Raw genomic sequence first — 15,909 nt, 5'->3', positions numbered from 1 at the left:
ACTAAACCCTTCCACCGTTCTTTCGCTGCTGCAAATCCCCACCGTGATATATCCCACTTTACCCTTCTCCCAATATCGTGCTGGACTTTCCAGATTATTATGTCTGATGTATCCCCCTTCCCGTGCTCTACTAAATCTTTCCGTGAGACCCAAAAAACCATTTAACTAAGCTAATGACAAGCCACAAGAGGAACTCACGGTTCCACTTACGTGGTCCCGGAATTCCTTTTATTACAGTCTGGCTTGTCAGGTTGAAGCTCACCCACACTCTCGCCAGCAACCACTCACTCCGCTCCCATACCTTCTGTGCGAAATTGCACCCCCAGAAAACGTGCATGACTGTCTCAGCCTCCGAGCAGTCCGGGCGCGGGCACCGGTTTTGTCTCGAAAGGCCATGACTATGCAGTGTTTCCCGGACCGGCATGCGATTCCACCTGGCCAGCCAATTGAGGTCTTTTAGCCTGTTGTCAAGGCCAGCAGGCTGGATTTGCCGCCAGCCTTCTTCCGAGACCCCAACCACGGCCGGGCTGGTCTTTGCGACCACTGTCCTGTATAAGGCCTTGTGGTCCAAAGACGCCTGCCCTTCCCTGGCTGCAGGGTGTTTCTTCAGCCACTTTACCGCGTGCTTGTAGTGCGGGGGCAGCCTTTCGGCCTTGGGCGTCCGGTTGGACCAGACCACGAGATGCCTCATCATTACAGATAACCACAGCTTCACGTAATATACGCACAGGTGGTCGGGGTCCTCATGGAGGATCTTACACAGGCCGGACACAAACAGGGTGTCCAGTTTGGCCGGCAAATCTGGAACGGCCCTTCCCCCTTCCTCTACCGGTCTACACATGTGCGCTCGGGCGATGTACTCGTAGCCCGCGCCCCAGATGAACTGGAAGACTGCTCTAACGAGATCCCTCCTCATGCAGGCAGGCAAGGGGAACACCCCGGCCAGGTGCACTAGCAAAGGCAGGATGTCCACCTTAATTACCAGGACCTTCCCCGTGTGGGAAAGTGTCCTGTCCTGCCACATGCCCAGCCTCTGATTTACCCGTCGTAACTTGTCTTCCCAATTCAGTCTGGCGGAATCGCCCGAGTGAAATCGGATGCCCAAGATCTTTAATGGGCCCGGCTCCAGGGGAAGGCCCGCGACCTCATCTCTCCTGTCCTTCCACTTGCCAAAATACTTGATGGCACACTTGTCCCTGTTTAAACAGGACCCGGTGCCGGCTGAGAGGTCCTCCATCAGCTCAAGTACTCGGTACATACTCCTTTCGGACGTGAGAAACAGAGAGATGTCGTCGGCATACGCCGCGACTTTTACCTGCTCACCCCCACTGCCTGGGACTACCACGCCCTCAATCAGGGGGTCCTGGCGAATTGCAAGGAGGAGGGGCTCGGTGTACAGGACGTACAGAAGGGGAGACAGTGGGCAACCCTGCCTCACCCCCCGACCGACCGGCACACCCGCTCCCAGCCTCCCATTTATGCACACTCGAGACACAGCCCCGTTGTACAAAGTCCTAATCCACCTGATGAAGACGTGGCTCACGCCCAGCCGAGCCAGCACCTCCCAGAGAAAGGCATGATGGACTCTATCGAAGGCCTTACTCTGGTCTAGGCTGACCAGCATGAGCTCTAGGTTCCGGTCTTCCACCCAGGCTACCGTATCTCTGATGAGGTGAAGGTTCCAAGCTATTTTCCGGCCCTCTACACTACAGGTCTGGTCCTTACAGACTAGATCTGGCATAACCTTCCTCAGCCTCCTCCCCAGCACTCTTGCCAAGATCTTATAATCGGTGCAGAGCAACTGGATCGGCCTCCAGTTTTCCAGATCCGTCTTATCACCCTTTTTGAAGATAAGAGACATCACTCCTACCTTCATGGATGTTCCCATTTCTCCGACCCGCAGTATTTCTCCGAAGACCTCCATGAGCATAGGCTGTAGAATATCCCACAAGGCAACATAGAAGTCTATGGGCAGGCCGTCGACGCCGGGGGCGGTTCCCCTGCGCAGCCCGGCCATTGCTTCCTTCACTTCCGCGGCCGTCAGATCCTCGTCCAGGCTCAGGGGAACCATGGCTCGCCCATCTAGGCCCGCCAGCCACCTCTCCCAACGGCCCGTGTCCACGGGTTTTTCCGCAAACAAGGACCTATAAAACTCCGAGGCGCACTCCTCCATCTCTAGCCCATCCTGCGTTACTGAGCCGTCTGCCCTGCGTAGCGCCTCGAAGCTGGTCCTTGCCTGCCGCGCACGGACCGCGCCAAAGAAGTGGGACGAGCACTTCTCTTGCTTTTCTATTAGTTCACCCTTGAGCCTGAACAGGAAATCCCTGGCTCGCGAGGACCAGATCTCGCTCAAAGCGTGCCGAATTTCCGTGGCTTTTACTGCGTCAAAGGAACCACCCTCATTAAACGCCACGTATAGGGCTTCTAACTTTTTTTGCAAGTTAGCTAGCATCACCTTGCCCACAGACCTCCTGTGCCTGCAGTAGCTCACGGAGGCCCTGGCGATGGCCTTTTTACAGGCCTCCCACCAGAGGACCGCCGTTGGAAACCTCCACCGTTTCCTCTGGAAGCTGCGCAGCAGGTCTGCTATCTGAGTTAGATATTTCTCCTCAGACAAGACCTGAGTGTTCAGCTTCCAGTGCTGAACTCTGGGTCGGAAACCATCAGAGATCACAGTAGCCGACAGTAGGAGGTGGTCAGAAAACCACACTGGAACCACCTGCCTGACCCGGGTCACCCCCTTTAGGGTGGTGAATACGTAATCTAACCTTCGGAATAACCCACGCCCGTTGCTCCAGGTGTAAGCTTTGGAGGCCAGGCCGGAACTCTCAAAACAGTCATGCAGTTTGAACTGTCGTACGATCTCACGCAGGCCGCGCACTCCAGAGCCACTCGCATCCCCGAGATCGATGTTAAAATCTCCTCCCATCAACACCACCCTATTTGAATAGAGGAGTGGCTCCAACTCTCTCAAGAAGGCCCCCTGGAGGCGCCTATCGGCTGGCGCATATACACCAATCACACGCACACGCATACACTCCCACACACCATCCACTACCAAAAGCCTCCCAGGAATCACTGAAACAACCTCGCTAGGCGAGAAATTAGGAGTCCCGCAGAGGATTCCCACCCCTGAGGAATGGAGACCCCCCACGCTCCACCAAGAGTCCCCAGTACGCCAGTCCTTCTTGAACTCAGACACATCTCTCTCCGATCCGAGGTGGGCTTCTTGCAGGAAGCAGAAAGAGAAGCGCCTCTCGGCCAGAAACTCAAAGACACTGAGACGCTTGATTTTATCTCTGAGTCCCCTGGCGTTGATGGAGCAGAGGGTGCACTCCACCGCGGGGGGGGGGGGGGTTCCCATCTCTCTCGCTCAGAGGGGCTGCCTTCAGTATACTGGATGCTTGAAGCTTTCCAGGACATCCTCCGGCCCATCTCCACTTGGCGACGCCACGTCGCTAATAGATGTGATTGGAGAGAAGGTCGGAGGAGAGTTCTCCCCCGGGCCCGTTACCCCACTGGGAGGCAGTGAGGCGTCAGAGTCCGGGTCGGGGGATCTCTCAGGCTGCAGGCAAGGATCCAGGCCAATCGCCACGTCCCCGGGCGCTGCGTCCCCAGGGCGTGCGACAGAGTCGGGGGTGGTCGCTGACCCCCCGTCTTCACCGGTAGGCTGGGGGGGTTCTCTCACCTCCTCTACCCCTTCTTCTACCGGGCTTGGGTCTTTTGGAGGGCCGCTGTCCTCCACTTCAGCTGAGCTTCCCACCGACTCCGCCTCAGCATCTGAGTCTTCCTCCATTTCCTGACTCTCGTCTAGGTCCGAGACTCCTTCCTTTTGGGACTGCACCTCAGAATCGGTGAGGTCGTCGTCCGCCATTCCGGCCTCGTCTTCCGACGGGATGTCGATCTCTTTTTGTTTTTTCTCCACCACCCCTGGACTATCCTCATCGGAGGCGATTCTCTCCCTCTTCTTCTTCTTTTTTCCCCTCCTTCCTTGTACCGGCATCCAGGCGGGTCCTGCGGGGTCCTCTTCGCTGGCTTCCTTATTCGCCCCCTCCTCCGCCAGGACTTCAAAGAGGTTCTGCATGACCGGTGGGGAACCCTGGTGCTCCGGAACCAAGTCCTGCGGCAGAGCATTGCTGTCAGCCTCCTGGGGGCCAGGGCCTTCATTCAGGTAGGTGTCGTCGCCGTCCCGCCTCCTTATCCTCGCCGATGGCCCGGCCTGATCCGCTCCTCTGTCTGCGACGACGGACGCGAAGGTCTTGATTTTCTTGGGACAAGCCCTGTACATGTGGCCTTGCTCCCCACATAGGTTGCACACCATGGCCTCACGGCAGGATGCTGCAACATGCCCGACCTGACCGCAGCGTCTACAAAGTTGTTCTGTGCAGTCCCCCACTAGATGACCTCCTTGACCACATTTCCGACAAGTTTTAGGCTGGCCGGAATAGCTCAGATATCCCCTATTTGGCCCGATGTAAAAGGAGGCTGGAGGGTGAAGCACCCCCCCAGGGGAGGTCCTGCTAGGCCGGAACCTCGCCATGAACCGTCTCTTAAAGGTCCAAATATCTTCCTCGTCCAAGACCTTCTTCCCCTCTCCTTGGATATCGAGGTACCGTCTCAGAAAGATGGCTATATCTGCCTCGGGCACATGGGGGTTGAACATATGCACAATTACAGGTCTCAGTTCCCGTGCAAACAGAGGTTCAACAATAAATTTTGCAAGAGGGTCAGTTTCCTTCAAGTCATTAGCTTTATTCCACACCCTCTGACACTCGTAATCCGTAGTTAGGGTGACATCGTAGGTATTCTTAACTTGAAAGTCCTGAACTCCAAGAATATTAATCTTCTTAATGTCTAGCACATCAAACAAGATCTTCCTCTCAAACTGACTTCTCACCATCCATTCCCCCGCATCTTCTTTCCTCTTTAGGACAAAGCGCACCGTGCACCTCATCTGTCCCTCACGGGACAGAGGGTGCACGGCCGCTGAAAAGGAAGCCCACTCACCCACCGCCGTCATCTGGGAGCCCCACCTTCACCCCCTGGGCTCAACCCAGGGCGATTCCAGTGGTGGCTCGTGAACCGGTCGCCGCGGTCTTCTCCCGATGACTCCTTCCAGGTAGGTAGTGCCTTCTTGAGGGGTCCTCCCGTGTCGATTCCGCCTTCTCTCCTCTGCCGCCCTTCTCGTCTCCTTTGGAAATCGTCCGGCCGCGGTCAGGCCACGCGCCTTCTGATCTTGGCCAAAAGGCCGAGAAGCGATGCCCGACGCCGGCCTTGGGCGGGCGCGCGGGCGTCCGGCTGGCGCGCAGCGGCGCAGGCCGACGCCTCTGGAGCCCGGTCCGCACGCGGCTGCCGGCCGCCCGGACTCCGCTCTCCCCCTCTCTTGCCTGCCTGCTTGCTCGCCTGCCTGCCCGCCAGTCCCGGGCGGGGGCCCTGCTCTTTGATCTCCTGTCAACGGCCCGACAACGACCGCAGCCGCGGGGGGCGCCAGCCGGCCGGCCTCCTTAGCTTAGGCCCCTCCCACCAGCAGCAGCCGTGCCGAGTGAGCTGCAAGCGAAAGCGGACCGTCGGCACCTGCGGGCAGAGGCAAGGGGCAGCGCTCTCTCGGGAGGGACGGGGACACACACACACCTGCCTGCCTGCCGAAAAAAAGAAAGAAAAGGTGTATATACTAAGTTTTTTGGAGGGAAAACGGCCGGCTGTCGAAAGGGGCCCGCCTGCAAGGACGGGGACACACACACACACACACACACACACACACACACACACACACACACACACACACACACACACAAGCCACGCCTGCCTCCCTGGAAAAAGGAGGAAAAAACTAAGTTTTTTGGAGGGAAAACGCACGGGAGCCGAAAAGGGGGCCGGCCTGCTTGCCGAGAGAGTCGAGGCGCGGGAAAGTGCACGGAGGGAGCACGGGAACGGGGAGGGGGAGAGAGAGAGACACAGAGACACACAGATGGACGAGAGACGAGACCGGAGAGGAAGGAGCTCCGGTCCACCTCGCTTGCTTGCTAGCTACGTCTGTCTTTTCACCGCTGAGAGAAGGTAGTGCACCGTTCCCGGAGGCGCTGCAATACCGGGCCGATGCGTGGAGAGGACGGAGCAAGCTCCTGATCCAGCTCCCTGTTCCAAAAATCCGTTTAATATGTGGTCCCCCGATGGGGGACGTATCAGATATTAAACTGATAAGAACAGATTTTTTTTTTTTTTTTTTTTATTAGAAACGTATAAAACATACAAAACAGCAAAAAATACCCATCACACAAAAAAATCAACCCACATGTTACTCAAAAAAACACAGAAAACCACCTACAAAAACCCGACCCTCTGAACCCCAACACAAAATACAATTTCCCTAACCCCGCCTCCAATGCAAATCAAGACCCACCCCCACATCTGAAAAAAACAAAACATTCACCAAAACCATATCGACTTTTACCATACAAAACCTAATAATCACCCCAACGAAAAAAGCCCCTTCCACCTCTCCTTGGCTGCCGCAAATCCCCACCTCAAAATATCCCATTTTACCCGACATGCTATATCATGCTTAACTTTATAAACGACAGCAGCCGGTGCTCCACTGACCCCATGCTCAGTGAGGTCTTTACGTGATGCCCACAAATGAAATTTCACCCAACTGATCACCAACCACAACAAAAAATTGATCCCCCATCTCCGAGTCTTAGGGATTCCCCGCAGTATAACTGGTCTGGACAACACAAAATCTGGTTTCACCTGCGTTAACAGGCCCCCACACTGGTCCCATACCCTCTGTGCAAATCCACAATCCCATAAAACGTGTGCGATGGACTCAGTGTCTTGACAGGCAGCGCGTGGGCACTTGTCCTGCCTGGAGAGACCGTGTCTATGTAAAGTCTCTCGAACTGGAAGTCTGTTCCACACAACCAACCAATTGAGGTCCTTTAACTTATTCTCCAGCCCTACCGATTGTGTCTGCCTCCACACCTCTCCCGGCACTCCCACAATAACCGGCTCCTCCTTTGCAGTAGCCAGCTGGTACAGTGCCTTGTGGTTCAGCAGTGCTGTACCTTCCTTAGCATCCGGGTGCTTTTTTAGCCATTGTACCGCATGCTTATAATACCATGGCAGCTTTTCTGCCTTGGGTGTTGTGTTTGTCCACACTACCAAATGTTTTACTGCAGAGGCAAACCACAAGTGTGCGAAGGGGACGCACAGGTGATCCGGACTCTCCTTCAGAAGTCTGCACAGCCCCGAGATGAAAAGTGAGTCCAATTTCACCGGCAGGTCCGGCACCGCCCGACCTCCTTCCTCCACCGGCCTGTGCATGTCCACCCGCTTGATGTACTCATATCCTCCGCCCCACATGAAGCGGAAGATGGTCCTCACCAGCTCTCTACGGAACCTGGGAGGCAGCGGGAAAACACAGGCCAGATGGATGAGCAACGGCAAGATATCCACCTTCACTACCAGGACTTTCCCTACCAGTGTCAAATGCCTACTCTGCCACAAACCTAACTTCTGATTCACTTTTGAGATCTTGCTCCTCCAGTTAATTGTGGCAGAGTCAGCAGTACAGAAACTGACCCCCAAGATCTTCACGGGCCCTGTCTCTAGTTTGAGACCTCCTACCACATCCTGCCTGTTCTTCCATCTACCGAAATACTTGACGGTGCACTTGCTGAGGTTAAGCAGTGCACCTGTTCCTGCCGCCATGGCGTCCGCTATCTGCAGAACCCGAGAAAGAGACCTGTCAGTGGTTAGAAACAAAGTTACGTCGTCTGCGTAAGCCATCAACTTTGCCTGTGCTCCACCGCTACCCGGGACCAGTACACCCTCCACCCAAGGGTCACTCTGGATTCGTCGCAAAAAGGGCTCCAGGTATAGCACGTAGAGGAGAGGGGACAAGGGACACCCCTGCCTCACCCCACGACTAACCACGAACCCCATCCCCAACCTTCCATTCACACATACCCTTGAGATGACCCCGTTATATAAAATCCTAAGCCATCGAATAAAAGTTTCACCAATCCCTAGCTTCTTTAAAACCTCCCAAAGGAAGGGATGACACACTCTGTCAAAGGCTTTACTTTGATCCAGGCTTACTAGTATGAGCTCCAGGCCCCTTTCCTCTACCCATTCAATGATGTCTCTCACCAGCTGGAGATTCCAGGCTAGTTTCCGTCCTTCCACACTGCAGGTCTGATCCCTGCAGACCAGACCCGGCATCACCTTCCTCAGCCGCCTACTCAGCACCCTGGCCAGAATCTTATAGTCAGTGCAGAGCAATTGGATCGGCCTCCAGTTTTCCAGGTCCTCCTTGTCCCCTTTCTTAAAAATCAAAGACAGAACTCCAGTTTTCATAGTTCCCGTTAACTCCCCTGACTCTAAGATTTCGTTAAAAACTTCGAGCAGGATAGGCTGCAGTGTATCCCAAAACACCACGTAAAAATCAATGGGCAAGCCATCAATTCCGGGAGCCGTCCCCCTCCGCATCCCCGCCATGGCTTCCCTTAGCTCCTCACCCGAAAGCTCTCCCTCCAGTTCAGGCATGCCCTCCTCTACCGTCACTATTCCCGCCAACCACTCCCTCCACAAGGCAGTGTCCACTGGTTTCCCCGAGAACAGTTCCCTGTAAAACTCCGAGGCACACCTGACCATATCTGCTGGGTCAGAGGTAACGGAACCGTCTTTTTGCTTTAAGCCCTCCACCAAAGTTCTGGCTTGCCGAGAACGCACCGAGCCGAAAAACATAGCCGAGCATTTCTCATCCTTTTCCCTCCAATTTCCTTTCGCTCTAAAGAGAAAATCGTTGGCTCGCGCCAACCACCACTCTTTCATCCGAAGCCTGATCTCCGCCGCCTTCGGTGCGTCAAAAGAGCCTCCCTGATTAAATTCCTCATAGAGGGTCTGTAACTCCTGTTGGAGCTGATCTAAATCCTCCCTCTCCTTCCGTCTCCTGTCTCGGCAATATTTGACCGATTCCTTGCATATAGCTCTTTTACACATCTCCCACCAATTGACAGCGGACAGATATTTCCATCTCTGACTGCAGAGACTCTCCATCAGGCTGAATATCCTGCTTCTGAACTCCACCTCGGACAACACCTTAACATTTAGCCTCCAGTAACCGGATCTGGGGCCTGGGTCATCCGAGGTCAGACAGGCAGACAGCAACATGTGGTCAGAAAACCATACAGGAACGATTTGTCCTACCGTAGACCGTCCACTTAGGGTAGTGAAGATGTAATCCAGTCTCCTGAAGATATCCTTGCCGTTGCTCCAAGTAAACTGTTTAGAGGCCGGGCCCGAGATGTTAAGGCCGTCCTGCAATTTAAAATGACTCACCAACTCTCTCAGGGCTCGCGCCCCTGCCCTATTTGTGTCACCAATGTCGACATTAAAATCCCCGCCCATCACCACCGTTCTGTTGGTAAATAGGAGTGGCTCGATCCTTCTTATAAAATCTGCCTGAAGGCGCCTTTCAGCCGGTCCATACACCGCTATCAGGCGCACTTTCAGGCCGTCCCACACCCCATCCACTACCAATAAACGCCCCGGAACAACCACACAAACCTCACCCCCCACAAAATTTGACACCCCACATAAAATCCCGATGCCTGAAGAGTGCACCCCTCCAATGCTCCACCAGGACTCTCCTTTTTGCCATTCTTTCTTAAAATCCGCTACATCCTTCTGTGACCCCAAATGAACCTCCTGGACAAAACAAAAGCCGAACTGGCGACTCGCAAGGTCTTTGAAGACGCCAGTCCGCTTCGCAGGGTTCCTCAAACCCCTCACGTTAATCGTACAAATAATACGACTCATGGCGGGTCATGGGAAGTTTGTACCCTACTCTCCTCTGCCTGGCTAACCTCAGAGTTGTCTGTGTCGGCTGAAGTCGAAACACTCTCCTCCTCCCCGGAGTGCTGCGGGCTCCCTTCCCCCGAGGAAGATGACTCGCTCTCGGGATCCCCGGGGACCTGCGGGTGGGCCGGCTGCTCTATCTCTTCTGAACCCCCTACCTCCATCTCACTTTCCTCACTAGCCACTGCCGGCTCACCTTGACCTGGAGGAATTGGCTCCTCGCTCACCTCCACCTCCTCTGGTTCCTCAGGGGTGACTGAAACGGCAGAAAGAGTACCCCCCTCCACCTCCAACCCCTCCACCGACCTTCCCCCCCTTGCTTTTCCCCTCCCCGCCACCTCTTCTCCTTTCCTTCCCGTCGTTCCACCCGCACCCTCCACCGTTTCGAAACCAGGCTCGAGAGATTTCCCGGATGCTACCCCCTCCCGGCTACTGTCTTCCTCCACTCCATCTGAATCTGAATCTGAATCGCTGCCTAAAGTCTCAATAGGCAGCCCCTGGAACCGATTTTGCACCCCCAACTTGGTGCGTCGTAACTCAGGGCTCTTCGGCCCTCTCCCTCCCTTCCTCTTTGTAGCCCTACTTAATACCGGGGACCAACTCGGGGACTCTGGTCGGTCCTCTGGGACCATATCCGCCCAGGACCTGGACTTTGGGTGTTCGTCACCCGCTTCACCCGCCCCCTCCGCTGCTTGCCCTGGTCCACCCTTATCCCCCTCCTTAGTATTCCCCTCCTTAGTTTCCCCCACAGTCCCGAGAAGCATAAGCGAACCACCGGAGGGTCCTGGTAATTCCAGTCCCAGATCCTTCGAGGGAGCCTTCACAATGTCCGCAAAACTCTTCTGTTTCCTGGGACACGAGCGATACATGTGACCCGCCGACCCACACAGATCACAGGTCAGCACCTGTCCGCAGTCCTTCGCCTCGTGTCCCTCCGCACCGCACCTCCTGCAGAAACCCCCCGGGCAGTTCGCAACGATGTGTCCCTGTTGCAAACACTTCTTACACGTCAGGGGCTGCCCCGGGTAGAAGAGGTAGCCCCTGTTTGACCCAATGGTAAAGTAGGCAGGGGGATGCAAAACGCCCTCCTCTCCAGACGACTTAGGTCGGAGCCGGACCAAAAACCTCCTCCTCCCGGTCCAGACACCCGCCCCATCCACCACTTTGCTGCCGGCCCCTTGAATGTCCACAAACCTGGTTAAAAACATCACAATGTCTCGCTCAGGCAACAACGTGTTAAACAGGTGGACGGTAAGCGTCCTCAGCTCCCTCGCAAAGAGAGGCTCCAGCAAAAACAAAGACATCGGAAAGGAATTTTTCCCGGATTGCGCCTTCTGCCACACAGTCTCGCACAATTTGTCCGACTCCATTGTCAAATCAAAAATGCCTTTCCCCGGGAAATCCTGCAAACTCGTAATGTCCTTGACCTTAATCCCAAGTCCGTGAAACAAAATGTCTCTCTCAAACTTGTCCCTCTTCATCCAAATTGCCTTATCTTCTGCCTTCTTGACCACGAAGCGCACTGTGCGCCGCATCTGTCCCTCACGGGACAGAGGGTGCCCAGCCGCCAAGTCGCGGGTCCACTCACCCGCCGCCGTCGTCGCCGCCGCCGCCATCAGGAAGCCCCACTTCGCCCCCTGGGCTCAACCCAGGGCGACTACCCGTGGTAGCTTGGACTCCGCGGCCTCCTTCCTCCTCCGGTAGGTTGCTCCTTCTCCCTCTGGTAGGCTCTCGGTCTCCCTCCTCTCCGCCGCCGCCGCCGCCGCCGCCGCCGTCTTCCCCGTCGTCGTCTTCTCGTCCCCCAGCCAAGTCCTCAAGCCGCGGGCCTGCCACGTACTTTTTGGATCTTGGCCAAAAGGCCGAGAAGCGATGCCCGACGCCGGCCTTGGGCGGGCGCGCGGGCGTCCGGCTGGCGCGCAGCGGCGCAGGCCGACGCCTCTGGAGCCCGGTCCGCACGCGGCTGCCGGCCGCCCGGACTCCGCTCTCCCCCTCTCTTGCCTGCCTGCTTGCTCGCCTGCCTGCCCGCCAGTCCCGGGCGGGGGCCCTGCTCTTTGATCTCCTGTCAACGGCCCGACAACGACCGCAGCCGCGGGGGGCGCCAGCCGGCCGGCCTCCTTAGCTTAGGCCCCTCCCACCAGCAGCAGCCGTGCCGAGTGAGCTGCAAGCGAAAGCGGACCGTCGGCACCTGCGGGCAGAGGCAAGGGGCAGCGCTCTCTCGGGAGGGACGGGGACACACACACACCTGCCTGCCTGCCGAAAAAAAGAAAGAAAAGGTGTATATACTAAGTTTTTTGGAGGGAAAACGGCCGGCTGTCGAAAGGGGCCCGCCTGCAAGGACGGGGACACACACACACACACACACACACACACACACACACACACACACACACACACACACACACACACAAGCCACGCCTGCCTCCCTGGAAAAAGGAGGAAAAAACTAAGTTTTTTGGAGGGAAAACGCACGGGAGCCGAAAAGGGGGCCGGCCTGCTTGCCGAGAGAGTCGAGGCGCGGGAAAGTGCACGGAGGGAGCACGGGAACGGGGAGGGGGAGAGAGAGAGACACAGAGACACACAGATGGACGAGAGACGAGACCGGAGAGGAAGGAGCTCCGGTCCACCTCGCTTGCTTGCTAGCTACGTCTGTCTTTTCACCGCTGAGAGAAGGTAGTGCACCGTTCCCGGAGGCGCTGCAATACCGGGCCGATGCGTGGAGAGGACGGAGCAAGCTCCTGATCCAGCTCCCTGTTCCAAAAATCCGTTTAATATGTGGTCCCCCGATGGGGGACGTATCAGATATTAAACTGATAAGAACAGATTTTTTTTTTTTTTTTTTTTTTTTTTTTTTATTGAAAAACAGTTCATTAAATTTCATAATTTCACATTACATTGATTTCGACCATAATTATAAACACAAAGTACCGTTTTCTAATAAAACATAAAAAACAAATCACAAACAAACAAAACACACATTTTCCCATTAACAAACAAGGTCATATCAACCCATAATTCACAAACTCAAATTACACAACCTTGACATCCAACCCTATAACACAGCACGCATGCTTAGGCTAATACAAAATCAATATATCTGTTAAGCACAACATCCAAACCAAAATTCCATAATCCTCTAACAGAAATCTTCAGTAAACTAACAAGAAGTCCCATTCCTCTCAACAAAAATCCCCCCGCAAATCAATCGCTAACGAACCCCTTCAAATCCCACCATATCCCCACAAACCTCCACACATCTCCATAATCCCACCCATTATGCAAATTAACCCATGGATCCCTTTCCCCAAACCAACAACACAAGCCATTTTCACAACCCCACTATACACATTCAGCATCCCGTCTCAATTAACAAAAGACAAATTCCCCCACCAACCAACCCCAAAATTAACCTCCCATTTACATTGTCTATCCCGTATACAAACCGTTCCCACAATCAAATCACATAACATCCAATACCATATCTTTGTTTTAGTAACACAAATTCAAATCAATTTAATAACAGAACCAAACACAGTAAACCAATAGCACAATTCCACATTATTAAAGTCCGCCCATTCCTAAATAACCCACCAAGTAACCCCAAACCCACCACAACACACTCAAATCCCCTAATCCCGCCCCTTATGCAAATTATAACCCTGACATCTGAGGTCTACAAATTAAAACTACATCATCCCTTCCCTTTCTTTTTCCCTTTTTTCCTGACTGTCTGTCCCGCCCTTACCTCACCCTTCCCGCTCCCTTCCTCCTTTAAATCTACAGTCAAACCCGATACACTTTCACTAACATCGCCATCCACCCAACGAAACTTAAGATTACCTGAACCCTTTCCAACACCTGACACATCTAACCCCTGTTCTATCTCCGTGTACCCCTCCCTCTCTAAATCCAATTTACATTCTTTCACAAATTCCGAGTACTGCCTCTCATCCTCACTATCTAAAAACCCTTCCGTATACACTACCACATCTTCAGGACTGTAAATTCCTCTCTGCACATCACTCTCTTCATTCCCAGCACCCCCCACATTCCTACCCACACAGTTAACACTCGTCTTCACAGTTCCCGTACAAAACCGATAGCTGTGTCCAGGCTCATCACACCGATAACACTTTTTCTCTTGGACACAGTCCCTGGCCACATGACCTGTCTTTCCACACCGTTTGCAGAGCACAGATGCACACTGCACAGCAAAATGTCCTCGTTCCCCACATAGCATACAGGCGAGGGGCTGCCCAGCATACACCAGGTAGCCCCTATGAGTCCCGATCTCGAAAAATGCCGGGGGGTGTATCACCCCCTCCTCAGCCGTCTTCCCCAATCGCAGTCTCATCAGGTACGTCCGCTTCCCGTTCCACACACCATCAGGGTCCAAGTGCCTTTTCCCTGCTCCTTGCAAGTCCACAAAACACTGTAAAAAAGACACAATGTCCTCTTCCGGAACAAACGAGTCAAAGACATGTACCATCATCACCATAAGTTCCCCGGCAAACATTGGCTCAACACGGAAAAACTTAACTGGATCCTCATCCTTCCTCTCCTGAACTTTCCTCCATACATCGAAGCACAAGGCCTCTGATGCAAAAGTCAGTTCAAAAATCCCCCGGGCACAATAATCCTGGAGACAAAATACGTCTGCCAACTGAACACCCAGACATTGAACCAAAACCAATTTCTTAAACTTATCTCTGTCCCAAACTGCAGGTCCATCTCGGCTCCTCAACGAAAAACAGAGAGAGTTCTTCCTCCGCTCCTTCTTCGCCCAGGGATGCCCAGCCATCGCTCCAGCAACGCTCCTCAGCTCTCCTTCCGAATCCCCCAGGTAAGCCAGCCACCGTCGTCCAACACCGACCACCGTCTCAGCAATCTCCTCAGCAATCCCCTCGTCTGCACCGCTCCGGTCTTCCAGGTGCCACCATCAGCACTCCGTTCCTTCCGGTCCTCCCGTCGCCTTCCCGACCCCCTGGACTAAGATCTTTGAGAACTGCGGTCAAGCCACTTGAACTCTGATCTTAGCCAAAAGGCCGAGAAGCGATGCCCGACGCCGGCCTTGGGCGGGCGCGCGGGCGTCCGGCTGGCGCGCAGCGGCGCAGGCCGACGCCTCTGGAGCCCGGTCCGCACGCGGCTGCCGGCCGCCCGGACTCCGCTCTCCCCCTCTCTTGCCTGCCTGCTTGCTCGCCTGCCTGCCCGCCAGTCCCGGGCGGGGGCCCTGCTCTTTGATCTCCTGTCAACGGCCCGACAACGACCGCAGCCGCGGGGGGCGCCAGCCGGCCGGCCTCCTTAGCTTAGGCCCCTCCCACCAGCAGCAGCCGTGCCGAGTGAGCTGCAAGCGAAAGCGGACCGTCGGCACCTGCGGGCAGAGGCAAGGGGCAGCGCTCTCTCGGGAGGGACGGGGACACACACACACCTGCCTGCCTGCCGAAAAAAAGAAAGAAAAGGTGTATATACTAAGTTTTTTGGAGGGAAAACGGCCGGCTGTCGAAAGGGGCCCGCCTGCAAGGACGGGGACACACACACACACACACACACACACACACACACACACACACACACACACACACACACACACACACAAGCCACGCCTGCCTCCCTGGAAAAAGGAGGAAAAAACTAAGTTTTTTGGAGGGAAAACGCACGGGAGCCGAAAAGGGGGCCGGCCTGCTTGCCGAGAGAGTCGAGGCGCGGGAAAGTGCACGGAGGGAGCACGGGAACGGGGAGGGGGAGAGAGAGAGACACAGAGACACACAGATGGACGAGAGACGAGACCGGAGAGGAAGGAGCTCCGGTCCACCTCGCTTGCTTGCTAGCTACGTCTGTCTTTTCACCGCTGAGAGAAGGTAGTGCACCGTTCCCGGAGGCGCTGCAATACCGGGCCGATGCGTGGAGAGGACGGAGCAAGCTCCTGATCCAGCTCCCTGTTCCAAAAATCCGTTTAATATGTGGTCCCCCGATGGGGGACGTATCAGATATTAAACTGATAAGAACAGATTTTTTTTTTTTTTTTTTTTATTAGAAAAATACAAAAGATAC

General features: G+C 54.9%; 3 non-coding genes across 3 annotated transcripts; all 3 read right to left on the bottom strand.

The window, feature by feature from the left end:
* Positions 1-6,055: 6,055 nt before the first annotated feature.
* On the bottom strand, positions 6,056-6,241 carry LOC148805505 (U2 spliceosomal RNA). The gene has a single exon (XR_016090256.1). It is a non-coding gene; the product is annotated as a U2 spliceosomal RNA (small nuclear RNA).
* A 6,288-nt stretch (positions 6,242-12,529) lies between these two features.
* On the bottom strand, positions 12,530-12,725 carry LOC148805504 (U2 spliceosomal RNA). The gene has a single exon (XR_016090247.1). It is a non-coding gene; the product is annotated as a U2 spliceosomal RNA (small nuclear RNA).
* Positions 12,726-15,714: 2,989 nt separating this feature from the next.
* On the bottom strand, positions 15,715-15,909 carry LOC148805503 (U2 spliceosomal RNA). Its single transcript, XR_016090195.1, has one exon. It is a non-coding gene; the product is annotated as a U2 spliceosomal RNA (small nuclear RNA).

The sequence above is a fragment of the Atractosteus spatula genome, unplaced genomic scaffold (genome assembly GCF_055471065.1).
Source record: "Atractosteus spatula isolate fAtrSpa1 unplaced genomic scaffold, fAtrSpa1.hap1 Scaffold_7, whole genome shotgun sequence".
In the NCBI taxonomy this organism is placed as follows: Eukaryota; Metazoa; Chordata; class Actinopteri; order Semionotiformes; family Lepisosteidae; genus Atractosteus; species Atractosteus spatula.
This window is presented reverse-complemented; position numbering and strand designations above follow the sequence as displayed.